The 15,250-nt window shown below is 47.4% G+C and overlaps 1 protein-coding gene and 1 long non-coding RNA gene across 17 annotated transcripts in view; both read right to left on the bottom strand.

The window, feature by feature from the left end:
• LOC135908735 (uncharacterized) overlaps window positions 1-15,250 on the bottom strand; it is a 1,076,237-nt gene that overhangs the window by 869,623 nt on the left and 191,364 nt on the right. The gene's annotated exons all lie outside the window — the stretch shown is intronic.
• LOC135908762 (uncharacterized) lies at window positions 9,576-13,654 on the bottom strand. The gene is made up of 3 exons (XR_010566414.1): window positions 13,292-13,654; window positions 12,435-12,521; window positions 9,576-9,771 (listed from the first exon to the last, which is right to left on the bottom strand). It is a non-coding gene; the product is annotated as an uncharacterized lncRNA (long non-coding RNA).

Below are 15,250 nucleotides of genomic sequence, written 5' to 3'. Positions count from 1 at the left end.
TCTGTTCTCACCGATCTTTTCAAGTTTCTTAATCTGCCTGCTATGCTCAGCCGTCATAACTTCGAGCAAGAGGTCTCCAGAATTCATTTTCTTTGCTTTGTAGGTATCACCAATACACTCGTTGAGTGCCTTGGCAATGAGGAAAGGGGACATGTCTTGAATTTTTTGTTCAGCTTCAGACGTGACGACAAAAAATTTTGTAAAGCTATCGCTCGGTTTACTGAAGTTCATTACTTCGGTCCGGTGCCTTTTCAGCCTCCGATCAGATTTTGCAGAAGAGGGGGTTCTATCCATGTAATTACTTATACGTTCGGCAACTAAGCTGGCCGCCCACCATGGAGCCCAACATGGGAGTGTTTTAAGAACCACTAGCCATACATAACTGCTGTAACCATATAACCATGACCAAGGAAGGCCACGCCCACATGGTTAACCCTTGCCGCCTTGAAATTCGGAAGTGACCAGAAGTGATAAGAAGACAGGAAAGAAGAGACAGCGAGAGGGAAAGCAAAAGATTGAATAGAGGGACAGGAAAAGGCGACTGCCGATTTCCTCCAGGTGGGTCAGTCTGGAGGTGCCGTCTATGTGAAGCAGAGGCCAAAGAGGTGTGTTGCCTCCGCCGGGGGGCCTTAAAGGTCCAGACACCCAGCATCGGCTCAACCTCCAGGATCCCCCTTTCCCCAGACACGGCTAAGCCGCGCACGGCTACACGCGGGAGGATCCAACCCTCGTGTGCTCGGGTACGTGGTGTCGCAACACACCAAACGCCTGCTTGCGCAGACGCCCCTGCGGGGTCTTGTATAATGGTTTACAACTGGTGCGTTAAGCGAAATGAGGCAGCAATAATTTTTCTCACATTTTTCTCAATATATGGCACTCTAGAAGTTTAACTTGTGGGTATGAAAAAAAAACTAAGTATAAATGTAAAGATGAAAAAGGTAATGCTTTTTTGCCAGGTAAACGAGGGAATAGATTACGATGTGCAACAAAACTAGGGTGAATCTTTCACTGAGCTTGTAGACTATTCTTACGGGTTACTTTTCAGTCCAACTGACACAGCTTTCATCATGTGAATACAATTCGAGTGGAGGTGTCTAGGTATATCGGCTTGTTCAATCGCCGTCTGAGCTTTATGCCGTCTAGAATAATGAAACAATTTTGACCATTCATTCTCGTTTTTGCTAGATCGCTTGTTTTGAGAACAGGAAATAATTATAACTATAAATTAGCTTCGTTACAAAGAGCATCAAGCTAAATATACACCAGAGGGCAACAGACTCACATATGGTGATTTTTAATGAATCATAATATTCCATTATTTTCGATGTCTAACTCTCTTTGTACATTTTTGCGCAAGTAATAATAGACTGCAATCGCTTCATCACTCTTCAGTCACTCTCTTCACCACTCTTTAGCACTAGTCCCATTCTGCGCAAACATACAAGTTGTAGAAAGAGCGCGTACAAATGTTGGGAAACAGGGACTTGATTATGAAATATTGAATATATGTAAATACTAATTTAATTGAACTGGCGAAAGTTCTTAACAGGTCAAAGATTTAAATTTAAACTATTGTCGCTCTTCCGTTTCCCATTGCTGTAAATGGAATATTCGCACGTTACAAGTGCGCTGCTAGCTGTATGCAGTCCATTTCTCTATATTGCTATCTGGCTTGATTTGTACGTTATGTCGTTAACTGTATATAAGTGACTTTCTTAAGTTGGTTTTTTTGCTTGCCTGTGTCTGCCACAAACAGTTCTCGTTGCCCTATTGTTTTCGTGTTTTTTTTGCGCTTTACATTACAGAATTTATTGCTGCTACTTTGAGTTAGAACACCGGCAATAATAGAAACCATTTTTTCTTTCTTTTTTTTGCACCCTTACAACTGAATCTTGTTTATTTATGCGATGTAAGTTTGCTTTGCCTGGTATTACATACAGTAAATCGTTCTGTTTTTTTTTTAAGACAAAATTGATGCTACTATACCGCCAAGCGGGCGCAGGACATCTGTCAGGTTGTCCGTGACCTTCTGTTATCCCAGCCCGCAGGCAACTATATGAATTGTCGAGAACGAATAAACATGAGTACTGCTACGCTGTGGGCATGCTGGCGATTAAGAATATTGCCCCATGCAATGTTTTGAAGGGACCCTATGAGAGTACCTTTATGTCTTGAAATTCCTTTTCAACTTTGGTAGTCGCGACACTAAAAGCGAACTCAATCTCTTGTAACTGGCTGCGCATGGGTAGCTAGGTGGATTGCGTGTTAATTGCAAATATGTTTGCTAACGAAAAGCTGACACTTCCGCATGCTTTCTTCATTAATTAAACAACCTCTAGGGCTGACACAAAACAAGGGCGACAATGGCCCCGTTATCTTGCCGGCGACTACATTTCAAAACATGCATTGGTGCGCAACACCTCTGTGTGATCCTGGACATGCCCAGGAATGCACATTGGTTCTTCCCTGTACTTCTTTTTTACACGAAGTTTTCTTTGTCCCATCCTTCGATTTTCCCACTGTTAATGCTGCTGTTTTATACGCTGCGTCGGGAAGTGATTGAGGACATACGGTAGGTTGAGGACTAAGTAAATAAATGTTAAATAAAGTATGTTACGGTACTTTTCTGGCACTTCTGGCGCATAAGTACCATGCATATTTGATTTGTCCTGCGGGAAACTGCCGCAGGGAAGGCAGATGGCCAAACCACATTTTGCACCGTAGCGGCAAAGCAACACTACGCAAGTGGAAGCCCACCAAATCATCGCCTTTGTATCGGACGCGGTATCTTAGTCACTACAGCGTTGATCGGTATTTGATTCAGTAGAGCTACCAACAGTCATGGAGGCATTGTGTAATCGAGGAGTACAGGAAGCACACGTGAATATCTCGGAAAAGATCTACGAAGATTCCACAGGTACCTTGCTTCTGCAGAAGAAAATTAGCATAAACGTAGGCTGCTGCTGCTAATGATGATAGACGCCAACACTACAGAAAGCTTCGCTTGCAGCAATTGCCAGTCTGTGTAGAGCAGCATATTTTTGATGACACATTCTTATCTCCCAAAAGTACTGAAGCAATGTCTCGCCGCATGCCTACAACCTACGCTGTGCGCAGCAGCATAAAGGTAGTGGACCACTATCATTGAGAATGGCATATGCACAGAAGTCGCACACTCGTACATTCATGCGGCGGTTAAACGGCTATAGTGTTCCACTATTAAGCACTAGGTCACGGGATGAAATCCCGGCAGCGGCGAATGGATTTCCATGTGGGCGAAATGCAATACCAACCGTGTCCCGTGCATTGGGCGCATGTTAATGATCCCCGGCTGGTCAAAGTTATGGCTTGCCTGATAATCAAATCATGGTTCCTGCATGTAAAACCTCAAACTTCATCCAATTCTAGAGACGTCTTATGCATGACTGATGGTAAAAAGACATTCTGGGGTCGCATAGACGAGGCGAGCAGCCTGAACACCTATTACAAAGGCAAGGGAGGCAGCTCAGCAAACCATTCTTCTGTCCTTTAACATGCAACAACAACGATCAGTTCAGGAAGCACGTCGAAGTAGGCTACTCAGGATTAATCTGGACCCACTGTGCTTCTTTAACTTGCATTTCAGCGCGCAAACGTGCTTGCGCTTTGCCCCCAATGAGGCGGCTTCGACAGCTGGAATCGAGCATATCACCTCGAGCTAGGCAGCGCAACATCATAGCCACTGGATTTCGGCGGCGGTTGGTTGACGTTAGACGCAGCTTGGTTTTTTCACTATATTCAATGTACAGGTGCGGTCTCTGCTAGAGGGAACACGGGAGCCAGCGCTGTGCGCAGCGCCACCACCGACGCTTCGCCAAGTGTTGCTGTGCAGGCGCAGTCACAGCGTTAAGCCCGGCACCTCCTCTGCTACAGTTCCTCCCTCCGCCGATCCCATTGCTTTGATGTTAGGATCACTATGTTATCAACGGCAACCAAGTTTTGCGACTGAAGCAGAATTCACACGATAGGATGAATGGTGGATCCAGACAACGGATGCGCATGATGTAGCTCAGCGCCGCCGAATCACGCCTCACTCAAAAAGGTGCAGTTTCGCCTGCAAGGTGAAGCATAGATTGGAATAGCAAATTAGCAGACAGCCACACTAAGTAATGATAGCAGCTTTATTGACCCTAAAAACACGTAAACACTTGCTTGCGAACTAAATTAACAAGCATGGTAAAAGCGAAAGCATGGATAGGTGCGCTAGTTCGCAATGGATTATAATAAAAACTTAGAGCGTTAAAAACACAAAGGACGTAGAATACCCGCCGAGGTTGCTCAGTGACTATGGTGTAGGGCTGCTGTGCACGAGGTCGCGGGATCAAATCCCGGCCACGGCGGCCGCATTTCGATGGGGCGAAATGCGAAAAGAACCGTGTACTTAGATTTATGTGCACGTTAAAGATCCCCAGGTGATCGAAGTTTCCGTATTCCTCTACTGCGGCGTGCCTCAAAATCAGAAAGTGGTTTTGGCACGTAAAACCCCATAATCTAAAAAAAGTAGAAGAAGCACAAATCACGCGTGCATGTATTTCTTCTTCTATGTCCTTTGTATTTTTAGCGCTCTAAGTTTATATTGTAAAGGTATCAGCGCCCACAGGCAAATATGCACACATCACACTCGATGGCCGTGAATAGTCGCTTTCATAACGCTGGTGTGAGGCAGCGTGGCAGCGAGCTAAGTGACTTTCGTGCTGTCTACCCCGCAAACTGAGGAGCGAGAACATAGCACATGCTGTGTTCACTGGGCTTGGCAGTACCATTAAAAAATTTAATTATAGGGTTTTGCGTGCCAAACCACTGTCTGATTATGAGGCACGCCGTAGTGGTGGACTCCGGAAATTTTGACCACCTGGGGGTCTTTACGGCGCACCTAAATCTAAGCACACAGGTGTTTTCGTGTTTCGCCCCCATGAAAATGCGGCGGCCCCGTGGCCGGGTTTCGATCCCGCGACCTCATGCTCAGCAGCCCAACACCATAGCCACTGAACAACCACGGCGGCTGGCAGTAGCATTCAGAGCACGATGCTAAACTACGTTATCTTCATTTTACAGGTGTTCCTCGGACTTCATGGTACTTCCAGCGCTTCCCTGTCGACTTGCTGTGGTCTTCTTGCCACAACGCCAACGATGTTGACTGTCCGACCACAGGCACATGCCGAGCCGTTGGTGTTATCGATGACAGTACCACCGGATCCTGCAATTCAATGTGAATCGGCACCTTCGATGAGTGCAGAGGCTCCTTTTGGTGCACCAGTCACACCTGGCGCGACAGCGAGCAGCATGTAAGGCCAAACAGGCATCGCGCGCACTTCACTGCGCTCGGCAGCACCATTCAGAGCACGGTGTTAAACTACATGCTCTTCCCTCTACAGGTTGGCGAAAAATGGTCCTTTGTTAAATGTACTGAGATAAGTCAAGTTAGTCTAGTTGCGCTGCCAAGCCCCCAATGCATATTGACACGTGTACTTATCTTTATCGGGCGACACGCTTTGCCGCCTAGCAAATGTTATCGCACAGCGCGGGACGCGCTTGCATTTATCCGAAGTTTCTGGAAGTTGTCGATGCTTCTATCGGCTGTCTGTCGTCACCGAACCCTGTGCTATCTGATATCATCGCTTGACGCGAATGATGTAGAACTTTGTAGAAGGCATGCGGATCCCAACGATTAGTCTGGAACATTCGACGACTGCTGTATAAAAGCAGACGCGCTTGACCCGCTGATCAGATTTACGACGATCGCCGACTGTGTTCGCCGCTCTCGTTGTGCTTTAGGTGTAGCGTGTTTTGTGGGCACAGGTTCGCCCAATAAAAGCTAGTTTTTGCCTTTCACAGTATTGCTACTGTGTTCTTTGACGTCACGACCACGTGACATCTGGTGGAGGTGCTTTTCGTTCATGTACCGGACGCCCCCGACAAGCCGTGATCCAAGCCCGGACCGCAAAGAGTACACCAACGTAGTCCCGGAGCATCGAGCAAGACGCCGTCTTCAACAGCTGCCCCCGGAGCACGGACTTCTACCTGAGAAGACCAAGAAGATTGTGGCCAAGGCTACCCCAATGGCAGCCCCAGCGTCCCCCATCGTGCTGCAACAGCCCAGGGAACTACCGACGTTCCGCGGATCAACAATCGAGGACCTGGAAACCTGGCTTGAGACGTATGAGAGGGTCGCTACGTTTAACAGTTGGGACAGCGACAACAAGCTGCGGCATGTCTATTTCGCACTGGAAGACGCCGCCAGGACCTGGTTCGAGAATCGGGAAGCCAGCTTAACGACGTGGGACCTGTTCCGAAGCGGCTTCTTGCAAACGTTTACAAGCGTCGTACGAAAAGAGCGAGCCCAAGCACTACTAGAAACCAGAGTGCAGCTGCCAAACGAGACGATCGCGATCTTCACGTAGGAGATGGCCCGTCTTTTCCGGCATGCCGACCCAGAAAAGCCAGAGGAGAAAAAAGTCCGCTTCCTGATGCGGGGTGTCAAGCAAGAACTTTTCGCAGGACTTATCCGTAACCCGCCGAAGACCGTAGCTGAGTTTTCTGCAGAGGCATCGACGATCGAGAAAACTCTGGAGATGCGCACCCGGCAATATAACCGCCAGAGGCTCACGCCGCAGTACGCCATCCAAGGACTGGATTCCGACAACCTTCAGGTGACCATCAGGGCCATTGTGCGCGAAGAACTGCGCAAGGTCCTGCCTTCGTCGCAGCCCCAAGTGGCTTCGATCGCCGACATCGTGAAAGAAGAGGTGCACCGATCACTTGGAGTTCCCGAGCTGCAACCACAATTACCGCAGCCCCAGCCAGAAGCGATGACATACGCCGCCGTCGCACGCCGTCAAGGTCCCCCTCCGCGACCACGCCAGGGCCCTGCAACGACGCAATTCCGTCGTCCGCCGCCGCCACCGACAGCGCGCCCACCCGTCGCCCAGCGGAGCTACCCGAAAAAGACCGACGTTTGGCGCGCTCCTGACCACCGCCCGCTCTGCTACCATTGCGGGGAAGCGGGTCACGTCTACCGACGATGTCCATACCGGGAAATGGGACTGCGAAGTTTCGCCGTCAACGCTCCGCGCCCGCAGCAAGGTGAACGCCCTCGCGATATCGCTGACTACCTCGCGGCTACTCAGTGGAGCTCTCGACGACCGTCACGTTCACCATCACCAGGCCGCTACCTGTCGCTGCAGCGCCGACCATACACTGGCCCAGTTCGGGGCCGGTCAGCGAGCCCATATCCGGAAAACTAAAAGCAGCAACCGATGGAGGTGCGGTTGCTGTCCGTCGAACTGTCGAAATTCCTCCGCCGCCGACGAAGACGCCGAAGAAACTACCTCGACGACATAACGACACGCCGCCGTCCCGACGAAGTCTGGAAGGAAAGAATGCGACGACGAAAGACGACCTGACGACGTCACATACCAGCCACAGGTCAACGCGACGCAGTCGTGATCCGACGCCAAGACCGAACTGTAATGCAAGACAAAGAGCCACCGACCTCGACGTGCTTCTCGACGGCCACGCAGTCACCGCCTTAGTCGACACAGGGGCTGATTACTCCGTCATGAGTGGACACATCGCCGCGCAGTTGAAGAAAGTTAAGACTACGTGGGAAGGCCCTCAAATTCGTACCGCCGGAGGACACCTCGTAACGCCGACTGGAATGTGCACAAGAATTACCATTCACGACCGGACTTACCCTGTCACCTTCGTTATCCTCCAACAGTGTTCACGAGACGTCATTCTCGGCATGGACTTCCTCAACCAACACGGCGCAGTCATCGACCTGAAGTCGAAGTCAATAACTCTGTCGGAAGACCATGCGATACCGTCGGAGAACCCTTGTAGTCACCACGCTTTGAGTGTGCTCGAAGATCAAGTGAGCATCCCGCCTCGCTCCAGCATTGTTATTTCGGTCGGCACCGAAACATCCGCTGACGTAGAAGGTGTCATCGAAGGCGACCTACGTCTACTGCTAGACCGTGAAATTTGCGTCGCAAGAGGGATCGCTCGACTGCACGGAGGAAACACGAAAGTGTTGCTGACAAACTTCAGCCAGGAGTTCAAGCACATCAACAAGGGTACAACGATCGCATACATCGAGGAAATTCTGGAAAACAGCAATGCGTTTGTCCTCTCGGATTCCGCCACATCTACCCCGACGACCAAGGCTGCCGAACCAGACTACGACATTAATCCAAGTCTCCCTGTGATTAAGCAACAGCAGCTCAGAAGTCTGCTCCGGCGATACAAAAGCTGCTTTTCGACGTCATTGAGGCTTCGACAAACACCAGTCGCCAAGCATCGCATAATCACCGAGGAGTACGCTTGACCACTTCGCCAGAGCCCTTACCGAGTTTGGCCGCGACAACGTGAAGCTATGAGAGAACAAGTCGACGAAATGCTGCGCGACGACATCATCCAGCCGTCGAAAAGCCCGTGGGCACCCCCTGTTGTCCTGGTGAAGAAAAAGGACGGAACCAATCGTTTCTACGTCGATTATCGTCGTCTGAACAAGATCACGAAGAAGGACGTATACCCTCTCCCACGGATAGACGACGCATTGGATCGGCTCTGTAACGCTAAATACTTCTCCTCGATGGACCTCAAGTCTCGCTATTGGCAAATAGAAGTCGACGAAAGAGATCGTGAATAGACCGCCTTCATCACCCCAGACAGCCTCTACGAGTTCAAGGTTATGCCATTGGGACTGTGCTCGGCGCCTGCAACGTTCCAGCGCGTGATGGACATGGTTTTAGCAGGATTGAAGTGGCAGACCTGTCTCGTTTACTTGCATGACGTCGTTGTATTCGCCGAAAGTTTTGACGATCACCTTAGGCGGCTTGCCACAGTACTAGAGGCCATCAAGTCATCAGGGCTCACTCTGAAGCCAGAAAAGTGCCGCTTCGCTTACGATGAGCTTCTATTCCTAGGCCACGTCATCAGCGAATCCGGAGTATGCCCCGACCAGCAGAAAACAGCTGCCATCGCAAAGTTCCCGCAGCCCACCGACAAGAAGGCAGTGCGTAGATTTCTTGGCATGTGTGCCTGCCCTTATGAAAATATGAGATGAGTTTCACATGAAAGTCTGACGAGTTTTGACATCACAGCCATTAGACTTTCTGATTAGTTTCTTTGAAATTTTCTGATGTATTCCTAATGTCATTCTAAAACATATTGGCCACCGTCTTTCTGTAGAATTCTTGACGAGTGCTTTTCTTGTGAGCATGAAATGTTTTCCTAATGTGCACTCCAAAGCAGTTTTCTTGTGACTTTCGCACGTCTTCCTAATGAATCTCTAATGAGCTTACACATTAGACTGCTGGTGCTCGTATTACTCCTATAACAAAATTGGCCACCACGTGTGGTAACATTTTCTCATGTGTCCCAATGCAGTCAGACCTTATTTAAATATGTTACCTGTGCGTGACTATCTTTCTACATATATGCAGCCTGTATGCATGTATGTCCAGTGAAGATGCAGCACTTCTGACATGTACATGGGCCCTACATATGCTGCATGTTAGACATTACTCAACGAAAGAAATTTAACAAAAACATTTATTGGGCATATCAATGCTTCCTTAAATGCAGAAGGAGGTTAAATGAAAGGAAAACACAGTATCAGCCTGGTTACAGATGTGATATCTTCCTTTCATTTAATCTCGCTACTTATCACTGAGGAGAGGCTGTTCTTGAGGTGGAGTGTCGTCATCTTGAAGTAAGTGCATGTGTACCCTGCATGGTAGAAAGGACAAAATTAACAAAACTTGGCAATCAACCACAGAAATACACGCTGTATCACTTGCTGCAGAACGGTCTGGAGATGTTATAGCTAGTTCTGCGAAAAATTTATGTAGTGTCGGTTCACACAAAGTTGAGGAACCACTGTGTGGCCTTTGGGTGCAGCAGTAACTACAGTAAGCAGAAATTGCTCTTGGCTGTACAAATGTGCAACGTGGATCAGCTGTGGCATGTGTACACGTCGTGAATCGTGAACTACTTCAGCTATATCGGTTTCCACTTGACAAAGGACAGCAGTGTCTGTGGATTGCTAGCGTGAATGAGAAATTCTCACTAATTACTTGGCATGGAAATGAGCGTAAGAGTGTTTGTGTATGGGCAACCAAATGCATCCCAGAGACATCCAAGTGCCAGTCGTTATAGAATATTTGCATCAGCTACGGGCACAGTTCTCATACATTCCAAGCCTACTATGTCATGCATGTGTTGGCCTCCTGAATGATGGCATATATCCCATTCAAGAAATACACCACACCACGTCTGGGGTTTTTTATCATTTACACCCGAGCACTGCTTTCAGAGGGAGGGCACAAGTTGAAAAACAAATGCGTAGAAGCATGATAAACAAGCTTGCATAAAAATAATTTAATAAATAGGCATGGTGGTTGCTATGCCACGTCATTAGAGAGTATTCCTCTTTGTCATGCAATCATAATGAGCGTCGACTGACACACGTCCCATTTTTGGCTGTGGTATTCCTCACTGATTTTGTTGTATCAGTCGGTTGCCATAGGCGAACGAAACAGATAAACAAGCTAAATCCAGTGCACAGCTTGTCGTGTCAATGCATGGTCAAATAAGACGAGCACACTGGTTCTTTGAGTGAATTATGGTGCTCTCCTAGGCGCATGCTGAGGCACCGGCTAGTCAGCGTGCCCGATGTACATTGGACCAAATATGCACGTGATCAAAAGAGTAGCCTACATTAACCCTGAAAGATGCGAGACAAATTTTGGGTATTTTTAACTAAGCAAGCCTCCAATGCCTGGGTGCTTTTGTCAATTCACTTGTGGACTGCAATGCACGTATATTTTCAGCAAAAATAAATTAGGCAGCATATGCACAACAGTCATGTTGTATGGTCTCCCTTCCCTCGCTGCGCAAATTTTGTCCTGAAAAGTTACATGAACTGATTGAATTGGAAATTGAATCGAGAAACGCAAGGAGGCAAGCGAGGCTTGCTTGGTTAAAGGTAGCACCAAATTAGTCCAGTGCGTGTCAGAGGCACTGTACTGTATTCCTTTCACATGTGGTCAAATGTACATAGCGCAGACTGGCTGGTGCCTAAATATGTACCCGTGAGATCACCATATTTCATTCAAAAGACCAGTATGCTCGTCCGACTTGGCCACACATATCCGCAATGGGGCTTCAGGCCAGATTAGGATTGTTTATGTGTTTTCACCCATGGCTGAAAATTGGCAAAAGAAATCAGTCAGGCACACCACATAAATAACAATAAGTGTGAGCCAGCCCCCATTATCAATGCATGAAGAAAGGCATCCTTTGTAGATTACAAGGGATAGAAGTTAGTCAGTGCCTATTTATTTACTTCTTTTTATGCAGACACCATTTACCATGATTTTATGCCTTTGAATTATAACTTCTGCCATCCCTCTCAAATTAACTGGTGCACAACACAAGTGCACATCCAGTGCTATTTTTGTTAGTCCTTCCAACAACTTAAACAGTCAGTTGTTAGCCAAGGTCATGTTGCATAGTCTCCCTTCTCTCACTGCGTAAATTTTGTCCTGAAATGTTACATGAACTGATTGGCAAATTCAAATGGACACTACAAGTTTCGCCGAGTGGACACAGCTGGTTCTCAGAAATGCACAAAAACAGTGATAGGTATCTGTTGGCATCCTGTAGTGTGTGCAAACTAGCTGTGACATTGCTGCAGTAGACACACTCAGAACTGCTACAATGCCTACCAGCATGAATAGGGGCAGCTTGCAAAGAAAAGAATACGAAGAAAGTGAGAGAAAAAATAGAAAGCTTACCAGAAAACACCTCACTACTTAAGTAACTGCAGCACAATGAATACTGGCCTTCCTATTTCATTTCAAGAAATTCTAGTTCATCAAATGTGTATTTGCCAGTGACAGTTATTCTGAGAACAACACAGACATGATTGTAAATATCAATGTTAAACAATGGTAGGCACACTGCGTGCTTAGACCTGTGACATATATGGCACACTACACTTCGATTCTTACATGGACAAAATCAGCACATGTGTGTATCATAAGCAGAAAGAAAAACAGGCAAATATAAGCTACAGCATAAGAAACAGTTCCAAACAAATAAAACCAAGATAAAAAGAAACATACTGTGTAATAGGCAAAAATAAAATGGACTTGCAGCCAAGCAATTGATGCGAGAAAAATACTAAACGTCAGGACATGCGACGTGTAGTTTTAACATAACAAGATAACGTGTGCGTAATATCTACAAACACAAATAAGCAGCAAGTGGAATGATGTTGCAGAATTATTTAGCCTATTTAGCAAGATGCATTAAGTAATATGTCGATACACTTATCCACTAATGATACCGAGATCCTACTTTTGTGAACACGTACACTTAAAGCATACCTGACATATCCATCCAGATTACTCGCCGTGTTGCTGCAGCCATGGCCACGGGTTATGTGGACACTGTTGTGGGTCACGGCTTCACCACTACAAAGAGAATTCTGTGTTAACTTATAGCTGTGGCAGAATAAGACCATCACATCGTGAACACATGCAAGGAGCATGTAAAAACAGTCACGAAAACAATGCCTGCACTGGTGCAGGGTGGCAACAGAGCACAAAGTCGAAGTCAGTGATGAATGTCACGATAACAGGGACCCCTGCAACAAGGCAAAATTTCACACGCAGGAGCAGCAGCGCATTACATGAATGTTTGTTTACATAACGATTCTAGGGTTTCTTTCATGACTTCAAGTAACTATCCCTTGTAATGCTTACTTACGTCAAAGTTATGGCAACACCCCTTCAAAACAAACCTGTACCAGTAGCACGCTGTGATTGCTTACATTTTTTTCCCCTAATACCGCTCGTAAATCGAAAACCTTGTAAGCAGAGATTATCTACAACGTCGAATCATTTATAAGCGAGGAAACGTCATAGCAGTAAGAATCGGTCAATAGGTACATGAGTCGTTATCATGCGACTTCAGCAGAAAAGCGGGAGCTCACGCACAAGCGCGCATGATGAACACGATTATTTCTGAACGTAATCTTTCTCATCAGAAGAAAACGCTTATCAAGATTTTCAATTCTGCATTATGGCAATTATTTCGCGCAACTAAACTCTGACACCCAGCAAGCATCGGCATAGGTTTCACAGTTGTCGTGGGAGTTCACTTTCCTACGTTCGCAAGGCGCCCTATGCCCACACGAGAAGCACGCACAACACGTGTGTAGTTAGCAAGCACGGTTACTCACCTTTTGAACGGCCCGACGCGGTCGAAAAGCGCCCTCCAAGTTGCCGGTGCTTCGATGCTACTCCCAGGAGACATGCCGGTGCATAGTGGACGAGCAGTGGCATGCTAACAACACGCATTATTTCTTCGCGACGTCCACCCAACTTTCCACGACAACCAGAGACAAAGGGAACGCACTCCACGGCATGAACATCGTTGGTCCACATTTCGCTGGCGCGCCACGCACACGGCGAGTTTGCAGCGAGACACAAGCTGTCTGTGGCGCTTATGCGCACGCGAACTAAGTCACATTTGGTTACAGCAAACACAAAAACACACGATCTAACAAGCACATCGTTGCAGCTCGCACACCCGACCGACTCGTAAACAGAGCGACAGGCTGACTGGATTGGATTGGATAGGAAACGGGACGGTAGGTGGCGCCACCAACAGGTCGGTTGGGGCCAGCCAATGTCTCGGCCAGCGTCATCTGAGGATTTGTGCGGCTGCCTAATTGCGCATAGCTGTTGCAAGACAAACAGAACCAAAGATAAGTCTATATTGTAAGCTATATCTTGGCATAGAAAGAAATTCTATAACGTATTTTCAATTTGAATCGCTTCTGCTATCGGCAGCCAGCAAAAGCATGGCCTGCGAGATCTGAAAATGTTAACCCTATAGAAAGCCGTTGCGGTGACGCTATTCGAACGATTTTCACTTCAGTTACCTCTCATAAAAACCGTGAATTACGCATTTCGCTGCTCACCGTGATACCTGCGCCGTCACTTCAATTTAAATAACTTCCTGCTGTCGTTCACAACTACATAGCCCCAGACATCGTTGACGCGATCTCCGAGCGACACATGTGCAGTGTGCAATGTTTTAGTGCCCGTTGCAACAGTGTCAGTCGGAAAGCATCAAATCTGCTCGTGTGGCGCAGCTTACACCCCTGTCGTCCGTATCTTGCTTTCGTGTTGGTGTGTTTAATGTGCGCGGGTTGCACTCCTGTCGCTCGTGCCTTCTGTGTTGATCGTGCTACCCACGAAGATTCCTCGAAAAACCCACATGTCTCGGCAGCGTGCATTTGTCCTATGTGGTATATGCCAGAAGTGTGCGCTGGCGTACGATGTGCGTGCAACCAAGTACTACAGTGCGTTCCAGCAAATAGACGCTGCCGCTTACGCGCAGTTTCTTTTTCTTTTTTTCCCCCCCGTCGTGGTTGCTCAGTGGCTATGGTGGTGTTGGGCTGCTGAGCACGAGGTCGCGGGATCGAATCCCGGCTTCGGCGGCCGCATTTCAATGGGGGCGAAATGCGAAAACACCCGTGTACTTAGATTTAGGTGCACGTTAAAGAACCCCAGGTGGTCGAAATTTCCGGAGTCCTCCACTACAGCGTGCCTCATAATCAGAAAGTGGTTTCGGCACGTGAAACCCCATAATTTTTTACGCGCAGTTTTCCATGTCATGATCATGTCAATCTGCAGAATTGTCGGTTTGCCACTTAGACTAGTAACACATCCGAGAAATCAAACTGCCCAGAACAGGGCATACGCTATAGTTTGGCACTGTTTACCAAATGTGATAACGGGGTAACACAATCTTACAGTGCTCTTTAAAAAGGAAAGAAAATGACGTCGTTGTTTTGTGCCTAGCCCTGATATATCGGAAGCGTTTCCAGAGTACTCGGCGCTCACGCTGTGTTATATCGTTTTCTTCATTTTTGTCTCTTAGACTGCCCCCAACGATGAATCAAAACCACTCCCAGCAAAGGCCAAGGGTCCGAGTGTCTTAATTAACTGTATCCTAATTAACGGTAACTTACTTAACATCGTCTTCATTAACACCAATGGTCATGAGTTCGACTCCCACCAATAGTCATGGGTCCGAGTGCTTTCATCAACTATATCTTAATTAACTGTACAATAATTAGCATCGCCTTCATTAACGACAACGTTCGTGGGCACAACTCCTACACAAGATC

The sequence above is a fragment of the Dermacentor albipictus genome, unplaced genomic scaffold (genome assembly GCF_038994185.2).
Source record: "Dermacentor albipictus isolate Rhodes 1998 colony unplaced genomic scaffold, USDA_Dalb.pri_finalv2 scaffold_18, whole genome shotgun sequence".
Lineage (NCBI taxonomy): Eukaryota > Metazoa > Arthropoda > Arachnida > Ixodida > Ixodidae > Dermacentor > Dermacentor albipictus.
Note: the sequence above shows the minus strand (reverse complement) of the source record. Positions and strands in the feature narration are given on the sequence as shown.